Source organism: Chiloscyllium plagiosum, unplaced genomic scaffold (genome assembly GCF_037043375.1).
Source record: "Chiloscyllium plagiosum isolate Xiang-an unplaced genomic scaffold, Cpla_swu_hap1 HiC_scaffold_27, whole genome shotgun sequence".
Lineage (NCBI taxonomy): Eukaryota > Metazoa > Chordata > Chondrichthyes > Orectolobiformes > Hemiscylliidae > Chiloscyllium > Chiloscyllium plagiosum.
Genome location: NW_028270165.1, coordinates 22,254,663 through 22,273,925, shown reverse-complemented (window position 1 = coordinate 22,273,925; position 19,263 = coordinate 22,254,663). Strand labels below are relative to the sequence as shown.

The following is a 19,263-nucleotide window of genomic DNA, read 5'->3' as shown; positions in this document are numbered from 1 at the left end:
TTTCAGTTCATTAATATGTAAATCCCAGAACTACTTATAAGGAACGTTCTCGATGTAATTTGAAGGTGACATTTCAGCTCAGAGAATGTATTTAAGGTGTGAGGTTAGAGCCTGCCTGTCTCCTAATGTTGAGTCAGACTGGTTCTACTTCCAAATAAAAAATGGATTGACTGCCTGCAGATTGTGTGCTTTGAGCAAAATTGAATGTATCTGCTATCTCACACCTCCACACACACATGGGTGCTGGGGAAAAAAATGTGAGCGGATTTTAAAAAAAGTTTAACCAAGAGATTTAGTTACCTCAGTAAAAAAAAAAAATACCAGGAGATTGGAATCTCCTCCGTTGAGGACTGACTCTCAGCTGGCTGGCTACAGCCAGCGTACTGTGAGCAGGAGAAGAAGAGGAGAGGCATTCAAAGTTTGGGAGAAGATTTGTAGCTCGGGTGCTCGTTGTTGTGGTTCTGTTCGCCGAGCTGGGAAGTTGTGTTGCAGACGTTTCGTCCCCTATCCAGGTGACATCCTCAGTGCTTGAGAGCCTCCTGTGAAGCGCTTCTATGATGTTTCCTCCGGCATTTATAGTGATTTGTATCTGTCCACTGCAGCGGACAGCTGGAACTGACAACCGGAAGCGGAAAATACAAACCACTATAAATGCCGGAGGAAAGATCACAAAAGCACTTCACAGGAGGCTCCCAAGCACTGAGGATGTCACGTAGACAGGGGACGAAACGGCTGCAACACAAATTCCCAGCTCGGCGAACAGAACCACAACGAGGGAAGGCATTTTGACCTCAGAATTATTTTTTTCAGTTCTAGCTCAAAGGTAGAAGACAGTGGTGGAGGGGTGCTTTTCAGACAGGAGGCCTATGACCAGTGTGTGCCACGAGGATCGGTGCTGGGTCCATTACTTTTCATCATTTATGTGATTTGACTATGAACATAGGTGGAGTAAGTTTGCAGAGGACACCAAAATTGGAGGTATAGTGGACAGCGAAGAAGTTTACTTCTGATTAAAACAGGATCTTGATGAGATGGGCCAATGGGCTGTGGAGTGGCAGATGGAGTTTAATTCAGATGAATGCGAAGTGCTGCATTTTTGAAAAACCAATCAGATCAGGACTTATACACTTAATGGTAAGGTCCTAGGGAGTGTTGCTGAACAAAGAGATTTTGGAGTACAGATTCATAATTCCTTCAGAGTTGCAGGTAGATAGGATAGTGAAGATGATGTTTGGTACGATTTCCTTGATTTCCTTTCCCAATAAATCAAGTGGCTCCATCAGAGGTTGATGTAACATTTGGTTCTTTCCTCATGTCTTCCTGCAACGAAATTCACAAAATAAGTGATCACTGTCAGTACAGTGAAATAAATATAATGTGGGCGGTATGGTGGTGAGCACTGGTACCTCACAGCGCCAGAGACCCGGGTTCAATTCCCGCCTTAGGCGACTGACTGTGTGGAGTTTGGACATTCTCCCCATGTCTGTGTGGGTTTCCTCCAGGTGCTCCGGTTTCCTCCCACAGTCCAAAAATGTGCAGGTTAGGTGAATTGGCCATGCTAAATTGCCTGTAGTGTTAGGTGTAGGGGTAAATGTAGGAGAATAGGCCTGGGTGGGTTGCGCTTTGGTGGGTCGGTGTGGACTTGTTGGGCTGAAGGGCCTGTTTCCACACTAAGTAATCTAAAAAAAATGACAACTCCTGTAGATTACCAGATGCCTGCTGATCACATATTATCCAGGACACATCAGGCAGCCAGATAGCCTTAAGTGTGTATTGAGGAAAACTTCATTTGGTTACAATGACTTGGAAATGAAACTGAATAAGGATATGAAAATGAAACATCATAGAGTCATACAGGTTACAGCACAGAAACAGACCCTTCAGTCCAACCTGTCCATGCCGACCAGATATCCCAACCCAATCTAGTCCCACTTGCCAGCTCCCGGCCCATATCCCTCCAAACCCTTCCTATTCATATACCCATCCAGATGCCTTTTAAATGTTGCAATTGTACCAGCCCCCACCACTTCCTCTGGCAGCTCATTCCATACATGTACCGGAGTGAAAAAGTTGCCTCTTAGGTTCCTTTTACATATTTCCCCTCTCACCCTAAACCTATGCCCTCTAGTTCTGGACTCCCCGACCCCAGGGAAAAGACTTTGTCTGTTCATCCTATCCGTGCCCCTCATGATTTTATAAACCTCTATAATGTCACCCCTCAGCCTCCGACGCTCCAGGGAAAACAGCCCCAGCTTATTCAACCTCTTCCTATAGCTCAAATCCTCCAACCCTGGCAACATCCTTGTAAATCTTTTCTGAATCCTTTCAAGTTTCACGACACCTTTCCGATAGGAAAGAGACCAGAACTGCACGCAATGTTTCAACAGTGGCCTAACCAATGTCCTGTATAGCAGCAACATGACCTCCCAACTCCTGTACTCTGACCAATAAAGGAAAGCATACCAAACGCCGTCTTCACTATCCTATCTATCTGTGATTCCACTGTCAAGGAGCTATGAACCTGCACTCCAAGGTGTCTTTGTTCAGCAACACTCTCTGGGACTTTACCATTAAGTGCATAAGTCCTGCTAAGATTTGCTTTCCCAAAATGCAGCAACTCACATTTATCTAAATTAAACTCCACTGCTTGATAAAATAAAGCCAGTAAAGTTGCTGAATGACTTCCTGCTCACCTATTAAATAAAATTGATGACAAGAAATACAGCATGTAATTCCATTACTATATTAGGTAAAAGATCATAGCCATACAGCTTGTACAACAGTGAATATCAGACTTACACCATATGAAGCAATTTATATTTAATATAAATCTACATATTATATCAATTAAAATCATAAAACACCTGCAGTGCAGAAAGAGGCCATTTGACCCACTGAGTGCATTGGGTATAGGAGTTGGAAGGTCAAGTTGCAGCTGTACAGGACATTGGTTAGGCCACCTTTGGAATGTTGCATTTGATTCTGGTCTCCCTCCTATAGGATAGGAAGATATCGTGAAACTCCAATAGATTGATAAGGATGTCGCCAGGGTTGGAGGGTTTGTGGTATAAAATGAGACTGAATAGGATGGGGATGTTGCCCTTGGGCCGTCAGAAGCAGAGGGTGAACTTGTCGAGATTTATCAAATCATGAGTGGCACGGATAGGGGAAATAGGTAACATCTATGCCCCAGGGTGGGGGAGTCTGAAACCAGAGGGCATTGGTTTAGGGTGAGAGGGCAAAGATTTAAAAGCGACCTAAGGCTGGGAGATTGTGGAATGGGCCTTGATCGACTGAATGTTTTATTGTTCCAGAAGGTGTTAGGGCTGGGGGGTGGGGGTGGGGGTGAAGGTCAGAGCTTCAGCAGAGCTGAGAACAGCTGACATCTTCCTCTGTGGGAACAGGGAGATCAACAGAGGACGAGAAATCAGGACCTGAAATCCAAGCTGACACCACACTACCATGTTATCAGTGCTTTGATGAGCAGTGCCAACTCTCTACCTTTACCTAGCTTCCCATTTGACTTGAATGGCACCCCCTCAATATTCAGGATCTAATCCTTGTCATCCTGAAGCCGCATCGCTGTAAAGAGTCTCCGATCATAATTATTCTCTTCAACGTGTGCAGTCAATTCATTCAGTTTTGTGACAATGCAGCACACATTCAGACACACTCTTTAGTTTCAAGTTTTGTGATTTTTAGAATCCAATTTTGAGTGCTGATACATTTATCCTCCTTGTCCCCTTCTATCATTCTCTGATGTTCATTATTCACATCACTACAATGCTCACAAGCCTCAATTTAGATTGGCTATGCTAAATTGCCCATTGTGTCCAGGGATGTGCAGATTAGATGGGTTAGCCATGGAAAATGTAGGGTTATAGTTTCATAGTAATAGAAGCAGGAGCAGGCCATTTGGCCCATTGAACCTGCTCTGCCGTTCATTAAAATCATGGCTGATCGATTCATTGTCTCAGCTCCTCCTATCTGCATGATCCCGACTACCCTTAATTCCCCTATTATGTAAAAACCCATCCAGTTGTGTCTTGAATATACTTAATGAAGCTGCCTCTACTGCTTCCTTGGGCAGAGAATTCCAAAGATTCAGTACTCTCCCGGAAAAACAGTTCCTCCTCATCTCTGTCCGAATTCTACTCCCCCTCATATTGAGGCCAATACCCCTAGTCCAGGTCTCACCCACCAGCAGAAACGACTGGATAGGGTGGGAGGGGGATCTGTGAGAAACGTTCTTCGGAGGGAATGGCGTAAACTTGATTGTTGGAACGGCCAACATAACTCCCGCCTTTTAAACTCAATCCCTTTAGTAATGATGGACAAAATTCCATTTGCCGTCTTAATTACTCGTTGCACCTGCAGACCAACCCTCTGATTCGTGTCCAAGGACACCCAGGTCCCTCTGCACAGCAGCATGCTGCAACTTCTCACCATTAAGTCATAGTCCTTTTTACTGCTATTCCCATGAAAATGGATGACTTCACATTTATTAACATTGTTTTCCATCTGCAGACCTTTGCCCACTCACTCAAAATATCTATGTTCCTCTGCAAAGTTTCACAGTCCTCTGCAAACTTTGACCTGTGACCCATTATCCCCAACTCCAAATCATTATTATAAATTGTGAATAATAATAATGCAACCAATGGATCAGATCGAAGCTCTGCAGTCCTACCCTATCCAGTAGTGAATGGTGGTGGACAATTAACAAACTCATTGGAGGAGGTGGCTCCACCAATATCCCCATCCTCAATGATGGAAGAGCCCAGCACATCAGCACAAAAAAATCAGGCTGAAGCACTCACAGCAATCTTCAGCCAGAAGTACCAAATGGATGATCCATCTTGGCCTCCTCCAGTGATCTCCAGCATCACAGATACTTGTCTTCAGACAATTCCAGAAGTTTATAAAATGATGAAGGGCACAGATAGGGTGAATAGCCAAGGTCTTTTCCTGTTCTGACTGCCTATAACTGAGCAGGACACAGACAACTAGCCGTGGTTAATGCAGCAGAACATAGTTGACAGGAGTTAGACATCTTGGGAAAAATGTTTGCTTAAGATAGTTCTGACAAGTAAAACGATAATAACTCTGTCGACTCTTTAATTATTTAATCAATCTGTTCTAATATTTAGATTAGGTTGCTGAACAAAGAAACCTTGGAGTGCAGGTTCATAGCTCCTTGAAAGTGGAGTCACAGGTAGGTAGGATAGTGAAGAAGGCATTTGGTATGCTTTCCTATATTGGTCAGAGTATTGAGTACAGGAGTTGCGAGGTCGTGTTGCGGCTGTACAGGACATTGGTTAGGCCACTGTTGGAATATCGCGTGCAATTCTGGTCTCCTTCCTATCAGAAAGATGTTGTGAAACTTGAAAGGGTTCAGAAAAGATTTACAAGGATGTTGCCAGGGTTGGAGGATTTGAGCTATCGGACGAGGCTGAACAGGCTGGGGCTGCTTTCCCTGGAGTGTCGGAGGCTGAGGGGTGACCTTATAGAGGTTTACAAAATTATGAGGGGCATGGATAGGATAAACAGACAAAGTCTTTTCCTTGGGGTTGGGGAGTCCAGAACTAGAGGGCATAGGTTTAGAGTGAGAGGGGAAGATATTAAAGAGACCTAAGGGACAACCTTTTCACGCAGAGGGTGGTACGTGTATGGAATGAGCTGCCAGAGGATGTGGTGGAGGCTGGTACAATTGCAACATTTACGAGGCATTTGGATGGGTATATGAATAGGAAGGGTTTGGAGGGATATGGGCCGGGTGCTGGCAGGTGGGACTATATTGGGTTGGGATATCTGGTCGGCATGGACAGGTTGGACCAAAGGGTCTGTTTCTGTGCTGTACATCTCTATGACGCGAAGATCCTTCAAATATTTATAGATATAGGTCCTTTAGTAGTTACAGATCTACCTGCACAACAAAAAAATCATTAAAGCATTAGAAGAAAAGATTCCAACCAGTTTCAGATAGTGAAAGCAGCCCCATATCATACGGAGAGGAACGAATCATTGATACAGAAATTAGCAGACATTGGAATGTGAGGTGAATGAATACATCATAAGACACCCAAGGATAAAGATAGAGGTGACTGGTAAACATGGGAAGCAACAACTTATTAGCTAAAGAATTCTAACAGTAGGTGTAACCATAAATTTGATGGAACTGATCAAAGATCAATATGCATTTGGATCGTCTTTAATGAGGAATTTAAAAGGTTCCTGAAGCGATGGGCAAGTATCCAATGAATTGGCGGTTGCCACGATGCAGCAGGTAAATGTTACATGAATACAGGATCCAGTGTGAAAAAGCCTCAAGGAGGGAGATCAGAGTCTGGGAAACGTCACAAAGGTCCGGGGCCAGACCACAACCCTGTCCATCTCTTTATCATTCAGTGAAATGATTAACTTCATTGGAAATACATTGAGGTCAGCTGAAACTATACAAGATGCTGCACCAAAATCAGAGGGCTGTTTTCCCTGGAGCATCGGAGGCTGAGGGGTGACTTTAGAGGTTGATAAAATCATGAGGAGCATGGACAGGGTAAATATACAAGGTCTTTTCCCTGCGGTGGGAAAGTCAGAACTATATGGCATAGGTATAGGGTGAAAGGGGAAGGGACCTGAGGAGCAACTTTTTCAAGCAGAGGGTGGTGCGTGTTTGGAATGAGCTGCCATAGGAAGTGGTAGAGGCTGGTACAACTGCAGCATTTAAAAGACATCTGGATGGGTATATGAATAAAGGAAGTGCTTATAGAGATATGGGCTAAGTGCTGGCAAATGGGACTAGATTAGGTTAGGATATCTGCTAAGTATGGATGAGTTAGACTGAAGGATCACTTCTGTACTGTATATCTCTATGACTCTAATTGGAACTAGCTGGGTGGGCACCATGGACCAGTTTAGGCCAAAGGGCCTGTTTCCATGCTGTCTTACTCTATGACTCTAAGTGGGCCATGGACTGAAGATTGGCAGATGGAGTTTAATTTAGATCAATGCATTTTGGTGGGTCAAACCAGGGCAGGACATACATGTCAATTGTAAGTGAGCTAGAGGGTGCAGGTGCATAGTTCCTTGAACGTGGACTCAGAGGTAGACAGGGCGGTGAAGATGACTTTCAGCACGCTTGCTTTCATTGGTCAGAGCACTGAGCATTGGAGCATCCCATGGAAAGAAATCAGAGTTTACGTTTTGGGTCTGGTGCCCTTCAAAACTGATCCCAAAATGTTAACTCTGATTTCTCTCCACAGATGCTGCCAGATCTGCTGAGTTTTTCCAGCAACTTCTGTTTTTGTTTCTGATTACCAATGTCCAGTTTCTCAGTATTTATTGAGTTGGGACATTTTGTTGCAGCTTTATAAGATTTTCGTGAGACCACTTTCAGAATACTGCCTTCAGTTCTAGTCACCCTACTATTGAAAGGAAATTATTAAACTAGAAAGGGTGCAGAACAGATTTACTAGGATGCTACCGAGTCTGGAAAAATTGAGTTATAGGGAGAGGTTGGATAGACTGGGATTTTTTTCTCTGGAAACTGAAGGGTACTCTTATAGAGGAAGATGGAGAGTAATAGGGGAATGGGTCTGGGTGAGATACTCTTCAGAAGGCCAGTGTGAATGTTTTGGGCCAAAGGGACTGTTGCCACACTGTAGAGATGCTATAATTCTATGATCCAAAAACCCATCCAGATGCCTTTTAAACGTTGTTATTGTATCTGTCTCAACCACTTTCTCTGGCAGCCAACTCCACATACAAAGAACAAAGAAAATTTACAGCCCAGGAACAGGGCCTTCAGCCCTCCAAGCCTGAGCCGATCAAACCTACTGTGTAAACCTGTTACCCACTTCCTAAGCATCTGTATCCCTCTGCTCCCCACCTACTCATGCATCTGCCTAGATGCATCTTAAATGAATCTACCATGCCTACCTTTACTACCTCTGCTGGCAATGTGTTCCAGGTGCCCATCACCCTCTGTGTAAAGTACTTGCCGCATGTATCCCCTTTAAACTTTCCACCTCTAACCTTGAAAGCATGACCTTTCCCAGGGTGAAGGGCTTCACCCTGGGAAAAAGCTTATCTCTATCCACCCTGTCTATACATTTCATGATTTTGTAAACCTCAATCAGGTCCCCCCTCAATCTCCTTTTTTTCTAATGAAAACAAACCTAACCTCTCTTCATACCTAGCACCTTCCACACCAGGCAACATCCTCATAAACCTTCTCTGAACTCTGTCCAAAGCGCCCATATCCTTTTGGTAATGTGGCGACCAGAACTGTTGCACCACCCTCTACATGAAGACGTTTCCCCTCAGGTCCTTCCTAAGTCTTTCCCCTCACATCTCAAATCCATCCCCTCTTATCTTCAATTCCCCATCTCTGGGGAAAAGACGACATGGGTAAGGTTGATCATACGAAGGGAAACCGACTGACACAGCGTGAATTGGAGTTGCTCTGAAAATAAATCTAGACTCTGAAAATAAATCTCCAGTTGCTCCCTCCCCTCTGTAAGGTTGTCAGAATTGTGACAAAGGAAACAGAGATTCGTTGACCGACAGTGAAGGTCGGAACTGAAGAGAAATAAAACTTCAGATGGAATCTTTCAATTCCAGTCACTTTTGAGACAAGAGGCTGGAAGTAAGTGGAAATTGCCAGGGTCTTAATTGCTGGCTGAGTCAGAGTTCGATTCCTCCCTCGGGGCAACTGTCTGTGTGGAGTTTCCAAGTTGTCTCCCAGTGTCTGTGTGGGTTTCCTCTGGTTGCTTCATTCCCTCCCACAATCCAAAGATGTGCTGGTTAGGGTGAATTGATCATGCTTAATTGTCCCATAGTGTTCAGGGATGTGTCGGTGCGGTGCATTAGTCAGGGGTAAATGTCGAGAAATAGGGTAGAAGAATGAGTGTGGGTGGGTTACTCTTCAGAGGCTCAGTATGGATTGTTGGGCTGAGGGCCTGTTTCTGCACTGTAGAGATTCCATGATTCTTCTACGATTTATACAACTATCGGCCGGATGAAGTGGCCAAGTCCTTACCTCAGAGGGAGCAAGACATTGTCTTGGCATCACCACTTTCTGATGGAAATTAATATGAGAGACTATTTTGGGAGCTGGACATCTGTCAGTTGGACATTGATGAATCTTTGGCTTTGCATTAATGAGATTTACAAGAAGAGGGGTGACCTTATAGAGGTTTACAAAATCATGAGGGGTGTGGGTAGGGTGAATAGTTAAGGATTCCCCCCCCCCCCCTCCCCACCACCCCCAAGAATGGGGGAGTCCAGAACCATGGGGCATAGGTCCAAGATGAGAGAGAAAAGACACAAACAGGACCCAATGGGCAACCTCCACCCCCAACCCAGAGGGTGGTGCGCACACAGAACGTGCCATTAGAGGAAGTGGCGGAGGCTAGCACAACCACAACATTCAGAACAGACCAATGGGAGCAGCTTGGGTGTGTCCAGCATCCTCGACCACATTTCCTACTTTTATTTTAGATTTTTGCCTTAAGCAGGAGGAGTTGGAAGCTTCAGTGAGTGTCTCTTGGCTGCTACTCTCTCTGAATTTGCTCGTTGGTTTGTTCCTTCTGGAGAACACGATGTGAAAATGTGTGTTGGAATTCGCCTTTTTGCCAAAAAGGGTGTGTTTAAAGGGATGTTACTGTATCGGAATAGTTAGTTAGTAACAGTTACTCTGTGTCTATTAAGTTTCCAGTCTGCAGAATTATCCTAAATTCCTCTCTTTAGCTGTATTTTAATGACAGCCTTTAAGCAAATCATGTTTTGCTTAACGGCCAGCAGTCACATTTCACATATGGCTTTAAAATGAGAAAAAATGAGGGTCACGGCTACCTTCTTAAAGTATTTGTCCGGGAATCCGGTCTGGTCCGTAACAATTGTGCAGTGAGGATTCGATCTGTCTAACTGGTTCAAGCTCCTTCCACAGCCAAGTACACAGGAAGACTCTCACTCAGGTAGTGTTCCTGGGAATACTTCCTCTGATGGTCAGTCGAACACTTTCACACACATCTGTGCGTGTTCTCACACTCCATGCATTTCCAATCGCACTGATGTTTAAAAACCTTTGAAGCCAACAGAATAGATAAATGTTTCACATTTGAGGTCCAGAGACTTGTGATCTTCAGATCATGGCGAGTTGAGTGTATGTTTCAGACCTGAAATGACTTTTGCTTTCAGACTTCTCTCTGTAGATCCTTCCCTTCTTGTAACCTGTATAAAGAGATTATGAAAGTCAGCGCAGAGATTTAGAACAGACAATTCTGGTTTACACATTCCCAAAACCAAAAGATCTTCCTTTACATTCTGTTATCTTATATACCGTAACATTTGATCAGAGACTAATAGGGATGTGAGCACATGCGTTATCTGGATAGTCAGACCATCGTAACCTGAATGACTCCTCGAGTTGTAAGGCATGGAAACAGACCCTTCGGTTCAACTAGTCCATGCTGAACATAATCCCAAACTAAACTCGTCCCACTTGCCTGCTGCTGACCCAATATCCCCCCCCACACCTCTCCTTTTAAATGTTATAATTGTAGCAGCACCACCACTCCCTCTGGCAGTTCATTCCACACATGAACCACTGTGTAAAAGACCTTTGCCACTTCTGTCTCCTCTCACCTTAAAAATGTGCCCCATAGCCTTGAAATCCCCCAGCCTATGGAAAATACACCTCATTCACTTTATCTATACCCCTCAAGATTTTATAAAACTCTACCAGGTCACCTTCAATGTCTGAAGCTCCAGTGAGAAGAGTCCCAACCGATCCATCCTATCCACATAGCTCAAACCCTCCATCCCCAACAACATCTGGTAAATCTCTTTGAAACTCTCCCCACCAGTCAAAGGATCAATGATTTCAAAACTGAATGGGTATTTGAAACAAAAATAAACTTGCAGGGTTACAGGGGGCACAGGTGTTGTTCTTAACTTAAAATATCAAATTAAAACCTTTAGTATCATAATAACCATGGGGCAGCACAATGGCTCAGTGGTTAACACTGCTGCCTCACAGCACCAGGGACCAGGTTCAATTCCAGCCTTGGGCAATGTTCATGTGGGGTGTGAACATTACCCCAGTGTCGGCATCGGTTTCCTCCCACAGTCAAAGAGGTGCAGGTTAGGGTGAATTGGCCGTGCAGAAGTACCCATAGTGTTCAGGGATGTGTAGGTTAGGTGGATTGGCTATGCTAAATTACCAGTGTCCAGGGATAAGCAAGCTCAGGGGATTAGCCATGGAAAATGCAGGGTTGGGGTAGATCTGAGTGGGATGTTCTTTGGAGGGTCAGTGGCAACTTGGTGGACCGAATGGCCTGCTTCCCCATTGTAGGGATTCTACGATTCTAACCCTCTGTCTTGAAATTGAGTCATAGAGGTCTATAGCATGGAAACAGTTCCTATGATGCCTCGTTTTCACAATTAATTTAGTCCCATTCCCTGCATTTAGGCCATATCCCTCCATACCCCTCCCATCCATGTATCTGTCTAAATGTTTCTTCAATGACTGTTTGAATTCGTGTATCGCTGGACATCGGAGTGCATCTGGGAAAATTAACAAACAGTGAAATTCACAACTAATCTTGGAGGAACTGTTGGGCGAAGTTCACAGCACAGAATTAGATAAGTTAATTGTTGTTTTAAGTCTGTCTCAAGAGAAAAGCTGCAGTAGTGAGTATAGTGGATTCTTTCTTGATTATGTGTTTTTGGAGACAAGTCTTTTGATTAAACATAAAATATAAGCCATAGCTATTAATTTAACCTGGAGCAGTGTTTGTAGAGGAATAAAACGGTATTGTTTTCTGGGTCTGTAGATTGTGAAGGAGCAAAAATGGCCTTTGCAGTGATATGTACTTCTTGTCAAATGTGGGAGTTTAAAGAGAGTTTAAGGGTTACTGCGGATTATATCTGCCATAAATGCTGTTGGATGCTAATCTTATCAGATTGAGTGGATCGGTTGGACAGACAGATAGAAGCAATGAGGAATTTGCAACAGCAACAGTATGTGATGGATGGCAGTTATAGGAAGGGGGGAAAGTCTCAGATACAGTCACATAGATGGGTTCACTCCAGGGAGGGTGAGAGAGGTCGGCACCAAGGGCAGGAGTCTTTTGTGGATATATCCATTTCAAACAGGTATGCTGTTTTGGAAAATGTAGGAGGTGATGGATTCTCAGGGGAACGTAGCATGAACAGCCAAGTTTCTGGTATTGAGACTGGCTCTAATGCAATGAGAGATCAATCGTGTTAGGGGATTCTGTAGTCAGAGGTACAGACAGACGTTCTGTGGCCAGTGGAGAAAAAGCAGAATGGTGTGTTGTTTCCCTGGTGCCAGGATCAAGGCTGTCCCAGAGAGGGTGCAGAATGTTCTCACAGGGGAGATGGGCCAGCAGGAGGTCATTGTCCACATTGGAACCAATGACATTGGAAGGGAAAAAAGGTTGAGACTCTGAAGGGAGATTAGAGAGAGTTAGGCAGAAATTTAAGAAGGAGGCCCTCAAGGGTAGTAATATCTGGATTACTCCCAGTGCTACGAGCTAGTGAGGGCAGGAATAGGAGGATAGAGCAGATTAATGCATGGCTGAGGAGCTGGTGTATGGGAGAAGGATTCACATTTTTGGATCATTGGAATCTCTTTTGGGGTAGAAGTGAGCTGTACAAGAAGGACGGATTGCACCTAAATTGGAAGGGGACTAATATACTGGCAGGGTAATTTGCGAGAACTGCTTGGGAGGATTTAAACTAGCAAGGTGAGGGAGGGGGGGGGGGGGGGGGAACCCAAGGAGATAGTGAGGAAAGAGATCGATCTGAGATGGGTACAGCTGAGAACAGAAGTGGGTCAACAGTCAGGGCAAGCAGGGACAAGGTCGGACTAATAAATTAAACTGCATTTATTTCAATGCAAGGGGCCGAACAGGGAAGGCAGATGAACTCAGGGCATGGTTAGGAACATGGGACTGGGATATCATAGCAATTACAGAAACATGGCTCATGCATGGGCAGGACTGGCAGCTTAATGTTCCAGGATACAAATGCTACAGGAAGGATAGAAAGGGAGGCAAGAGAGGAAGGGGCGTGGCATTTTTGATAAGGGATAGCATTACAGCTGTGCTGAGGGAGGATATTCCTGGAAATACATCCAGGGAAGTTATTTGGGTGGAACTGAGAAATAAGAAAGGGATGATCATCTTATTGGGATTGTATTATACAGCCCCCAATAGTCAGAGGGAAATTGAGAAACAAACTTGTAAGGAGATCTCAGCTATCTGTAAGAATAATAGGGTAGTTATGGTAGGGGATTTTAACTTTCCAAACATCGACTGGGACTGCCATAGTGTTAAAGGTTTATATGGAGAGGAATTTCTTAATTGTGTATAAGACAATTTTCTAATTCAGTATGTGGATGTACCTACGAGAGGAGGTGGAAAACTTGACCTACTCTTGGGAAATAAGGGAGGGAAGGTGACTGAGGTGTCAGTGGGGGAGCATTTTGGGGCCACCAACCATAATTCTATTTGTTTTAAAATAGTGATGGAAGAGGATAGACCAGATCTAAAAGTTGAAGTTCTAAATTGGAGAAATGCCAATTTTGACGGTATTAGGCAAGAACTTTCGAAAGCTCATTGGAGGCAGATGTTCGCAGGTAAAGGGACGGCTGGAAAATGGGAATCCAGTGAAAGTATACTCCTGTCAGGGTGAAAGGGAAGGCTGGTAGGTACAGAGAATGCTGGATGACTAAAGAAATTGAGGGTTTGATTAAGAAAAAGAAGGAAGCATATGTCAGGGATAGATAGAGTGAATCCTTAGAAGAGTATAAAGGCAGTAGCAGTATACTTAAAAGGGAAATCAGGAGTGCAAAAAGGGGACACGAGATACCTTTGGCAAATAGAATTAAGGAGAATCCAAAAGGTTTTTACAAATATATTAAGGACAAAAGGGTGACTAGGGAGAGAATAGGGCCCCTCAAAGAACAGCAAGGGGGCCTTTGTGTGGAGCCACAAAAAATGGGGGAGATATAAACTGTAGGGAAATAGATGGTGACATCTTGCAAAATGTCCCGATTACAGAAGAGGAAATGCTGGATGCCTTGAAACGGTTAAAAGTGGATAAATCCCCAGGACCTGATCAGGTGTACCCAAGAACTCTGTGGGAAGCTAGAGAAGTGATTCCTGGGCCTTTTGCTGGGATATTTGTATCATCGATAGTCACAGGTGAGGTGCCAGAAGACAAGAGGTTGGCAAACGTGGTGCCACTGTTTAAGAAGGGGGGTAAAGACAAACCAGGGAACTATAGACTGGTGAGCCTGACCTCGGTGGTGGGCAAGTTGTTGGAAGGAATCCTAAGGGACAGGAAGTACATGTATTTGGAACGGCAAATACTGATTCGGGATAGTCAACATGGCTTTGTGCTTGGGAAATCAAGTCTCACAAATTTGATTGAGTTTTTTGAAGAAGTAACAAAGAAGATTGATGAGGGCAGAGCAGTAGATGTGATCTATATGGACTTCAATAATGCGTTCGACAAGGTTCCCCATGGGAGACTGATTAGCAAGGTTAGATCTCATGGAATATAGGGAGAACTAGCCATTTGGATAAGAACTGGCTCAAAAGTAGAAGACAGAGGGTGGTGGTGGAGGGTTGTTTTTCAGACTGGAGGCCTGTGACCAGTGGAGTGCCACAAGGATCGGTGCTGGGCCCTCTACTTTTTGTCATTTACATAAATGATTTGGATGCGAGCATGAGAGGTACAGTTCGTAAGTTTGCAGATGACATCAAAATTGGAGGTGTAGTGGACAGCAAAGAGGGTGACCTCAGATTACAACAGGATCTGGACCAGATGGGCCAATGGGCTGTGACGTGGCAGATGGAGTTTAATTCAGATAAATGCGAGGTGCTGCAATTTGGGAAAGCAAATCTTTGCAGGACTTATACACTTAATGGTAAGATCCTAGGGAATGTTGCTGAACAAAGAGACCTTGGAGTGCAGGTTCATAGTTCCTTGAAAGTGGAGTCGCAGGTAGATAGGATAGTGAAGGCGGCGTTTGGTATGCTTTCCTTTATTGGTCAGAGGATTGAGTACAGGAGTTGGGAGGTCATGTTGCGGCTGTACATGACATTGGTTAGGCCACTGTTGGAATATTGCATGCAATTCTGATCTTCCTATCGGAAAGATGTTGTGAAACTTGAAAGGGTTCAGAAAAGATTTACAAGGATGTTGCCAGGATTGGAGGATCTAAGCTACAGGGAGAGGCTGAACAGGCTGGGGCTGTTTTCCCTGGAGCGTCGGAGGCTGAGGGGTGACCTTATAGAGGTTTACAAAATTATGAGGGGCATGGATAGGATAAATAGGCAAAGTCTTTTCCCTAGCGTCGGAGAGTCCAGAACTAGAGGGCATAGGTTTAGGGTGAGAGGGGAAAGATATAAAAGAGACCTAAGGGGCAACTTTTTCACACAGAGAGTGGTACGTGTATGAAATGAGCTACCAGAGGATGTGATGGAAGCTGGTACAATTGCAACATTTAAGAGGCATTTGGATGGGTATATGAATAGGAAGGGTTGGGAGTGATATGGGCCCGGTGCTGGCAAGTGGGACTAGATTGGGTTGGGATATCTGGTCAGCATGGACGGGTTGGACCAAAGGGTCTGTTTCCATGACTCTACGACAGAATTGTATTCGCTTCCACCACCACCTCTGCCAATCTGTTCGAGACATTCTCCACTCTCTCCGTGTAAACGTTTGCCCCTCTGGACCCATTTATATCTCTCCTCCACTCACCTTAAACCTATGTCCTCTAAGTTTAGATCCCCACATGGGGAAAAAGCTTTGGCTGTCAACCTTATCTATGCCTCTCGTGATTTTATATCACGTCTCAGTCCCCTGTGCTCCTGGGGAAAAAAGAAGTCCTAGCCTATCCAGCCTCTCCTTATAACAACCTTCCAGCCAAGTAGCATCCCAGTAAATCTTTTCTGCATCCTTTCTACTTAGTAATATCCTTCCAACAGTAGGGTGACTAGAATGGCATGCTGTACTCCTTACCAACATCTTGTACAGCTGCAACAAGATGTCCCAACTCCTATACTCGATGCTCTGACCAATGAAAGCAAGCATGCTGAAAGTCTTCTTCACCTCCCTGTCTACCCATGACTCCACTTTCTAGGACTTCTTCGAGATACTGCAGTGTCACATGCAGTGTCTCGAAGTTTTTGGTTGGAGACACTGCATGTGAAATAGATTCAGTGCTATATTAAAGGCAGAAAAGAATAACAAAAATATACGATTAGAGAGCCAGGAATTATGTATCGAGATAAGGTACTGAAATAGTCGAGATAAGCACCAACTAATAATGTCTACCAATAAGCATCGAATCTGTTTCACATGCAGTATTCAAACCGAGAGATCTAGGGTGCAGGTTCATAGCTCCTAGAAAGTGGAGTCACAGGTAGACAGGAAAGGCTTTTGGCCCGCTTGCTTTCATCAGTCAGAGCACTGAGCATCGCAGTTGAGATGTCTTGTTGCAGCTTTCACACATACCACACAATAACACAAGACATGACCCTGCCTTCCTAACTGACCGTCCCTTTGAATATCAAATGGAAAATACCCCTTTAACTGTGATGATCAGAAAAGATGGCATCCTTCGAAAAAAAAGTGTTGTACCAACAAATATTGGACAGAGGGAGAAAGTTGCACTTTGAGGTGAAGATCAATCTTCATTGAGAGAGGAGCAGCAGCAGTTTCAGAAGCTCATGGTCCAACTTCTGCATTTAGACATGGGGAGGGGGTGGGGAACTCTGATTGGTAGGAGGAGCAGGCACCTTCCAGTCCTTCTGGGCTTCCTATTGGTCAATCCCCAGACATGCGCCTCCTTGACCAGGAGATTCACATGTCAACTATCCAATGGGAGACAGCCAGCCTGGAAATATGGGGATTGTACCTGAAACAACCCCACAGAGGCATGTCACCATGTTACCCTTTATTTACATGTGCAGAAACCTTCACACTGGTCCAGTTTGCTCAGAGTGAAAAGAACCTCTGACATGGCTGTTTCTGTCAGCCAGGGCTCCCCGATTGGACCAGGTTAACAGCCCCAATCAAGGAACTCATATTCTTTGCGATCCACCTAACTGACATTATAATCACCACAGAACCTAGTACTTCTCTTCACCGAACACTGCAATTACTTTACTTTTCAGTTTAATGATCCAACTCTCTTTTGAATGCCATAATTGAATCTAATTCCAACACATACTCTCGCAGACCATTCCAAAGGTCGAAGCATTTTCAGTCATTAGATTAGAATTACGTTTTGGATCACACTCAAAAAGATTTCATTTGGACTATTGCTTCCAATCATTTGCAGTAATTTCTTCATATGAACAAATTTACAACTTAGTGGGTTTATTCAAATTTTATAACATATTGGGGTAGTACGGTGCTTAGCACTGCTACCTCACAACGCCAGGGACCCAGGTTCAATTCCAACTTCAGGTGACCGACTGTGTGGAGTTTGGATGTTCTCCCTGTCTACAGGTGTTTCTTCCCACAGTCCAAAGATATGGAGGGTGGGTGGACTGACCAGGCTAAATTGCTCCATGATGTGAAGGCTAGGTGGATTAGCCATGGTAAATGCAGGGGCAAGGGGTGATTCTGAATGGGATGCTCTTTGGTGGGTCAGTGCAGACTCAATGTGACAAATGGCCTCTTTCTGCACTGTAGGAATTTTATGCATCTCTGTCTGACGTCTTGCAAATGCACCTTTCTGAAAAGGACAGTTTGCTGTCATGTTCAGTACTGCAGTGTCTATATTTTCCCACATACCTCTAAATTAGTTTTGCATGAAATTCCCCCCATTTCCACTGTATCTTAGCTAGCATTCCCCCTTTGATTCCTTATCAATTTTTCCATTACCGTGACTTATGATCCTTTTCTCTTTATAGATTATTGTATACTAAGTCTAGTTACCATGTTTACCAAAGTATAAGATGAAAATGCATTTTTTTTTCTGATCCCATACTTAACTATCCCATAAAGCTTGTTAAGGGGGAGGGGGAGGGTGGAATTGAGGAAACTGGTGAAATCTATACTGATCCCAATTGTTGGATGGTCCCATAATGGAAGATGAAGTGTTCTTCCTCCAGGTGTCAGGTGGCTAGAGTTTGGCGATGGAGGCAGCCCAGGACACACATGCCTTACCTGAGTGGGAGGGGTAGTTAAAGTGTTCAGCCACAGGACAGTGGATCATTTACTTCGCTTGTCCCAGAGGTGTTCTCCGAAACGTTCTGCAAGTCCAGTCTCCCTAATGCAAAGGAGACCACGTCAAGCACAACGGACACGTAAATAAATCTTATAAATAAATTGTATAAATTTTAGCCTGCCAGAGTTATTTTCTATCAGACTTTAATTAAGTTGGATGACGGGATGAAAGAGTCTGTTGGTCAGACTTGAATCAGCACCCCGAAATGAGACAAAGCCATTAATATCAGTGAACTGCATTTGTTGAAAGCATGAGTTCTTGATTTATTTTCACATCTTACTGGTATTCACATCTGCACATTCAATGTCAAACTCTGACATCAGAAATGAAATTACACCATTAATTTTGTCTTACAATATTCCAACAAACAAATTGATAGCACACAGTGAATACAATGTCCGATTATTGTGAAATTAAATTTGACCAAATAAAATGTAAAATCAAATGGGAGATAACAAATGGGGGAAGGGCAGAAGGCAAGAAATGCAGCATCATAGAAGGTGCTCCTCCACGGAGTGTATTTTACCAACTACAACTGCTCAATATAAACAAACACTCTGACATGACCCTCCGGTTTTAATGTAAACCATAGCCCCATACAGTAGGTACCATTTAAATAAGTTAATAGATACAAGCCTTGAGCAAATCCAGCCTCCAGCCGGACCCCCCGCTTCTTGGAGCTCGGACCTTCCTCCAGCTCCGGGGGGTTGTTGAGCTCCTGGGCTCCGGCCGCCGCCGAAGAAGCCGCGGGCGCCGGCTCTCTCTCCTCCACCGCCGACATTTTTAATTTGTTTTCTCGTTCACCCGGTAACCGTCACCTCCCCCTTCCCGGGCCCCGGGAATTATACACAAATAAACAATAAACCCCACCGGGGACTGTCTCCTTTTCTTCACAACTTTTGTTTGAAAAGTTCCGGCTTTAATTTGAAATGTATTTTAAAGGTATTTTCTGAGGTAAACGGTGCCTGTCTGCCCCCCTCCCTCCG

At 44.2% G+C, this 19,263-nt stretch overlaps 1 protein-coding gene and 1 long non-coding RNA gene across 5 annotated transcripts in view; one reads left to right on the top strand and one right to left on the bottom strand.

The window, feature by feature from the left end:
- Positions 1-19,263, top strand: part of LOC148143415 (uncharacterized) — a 753,683-nt gene that overhangs the window by 639,345 nt on the left and 95,075 nt on the right. The gene's annotated exons all lie outside the window — the stretch shown is intronic.
- Positions 926-19,103, bottom strand: LOC148143417 (uncharacterized). Of its 4 annotated transcripts, none has more exons than XR_015751206.1 (4): positions 18,887-19,103; positions 18,217-18,319; positions 9,856-10,233; positions 926-1,320 (listed from the first exon to the last, which is right to left on the bottom strand). It is a non-coding gene; the product is annotated as an uncharacterized LOC148143417 (long non-coding RNA). The 4 variants fall into 4 exon arrangements; XR_015751207.1 differs by having other exon boundaries at positions 18,910-19,103; XR_015751204.1 differs by lacking the exon at positions 18,887-19,103 and having other exon boundaries at positions 18,217-18,824.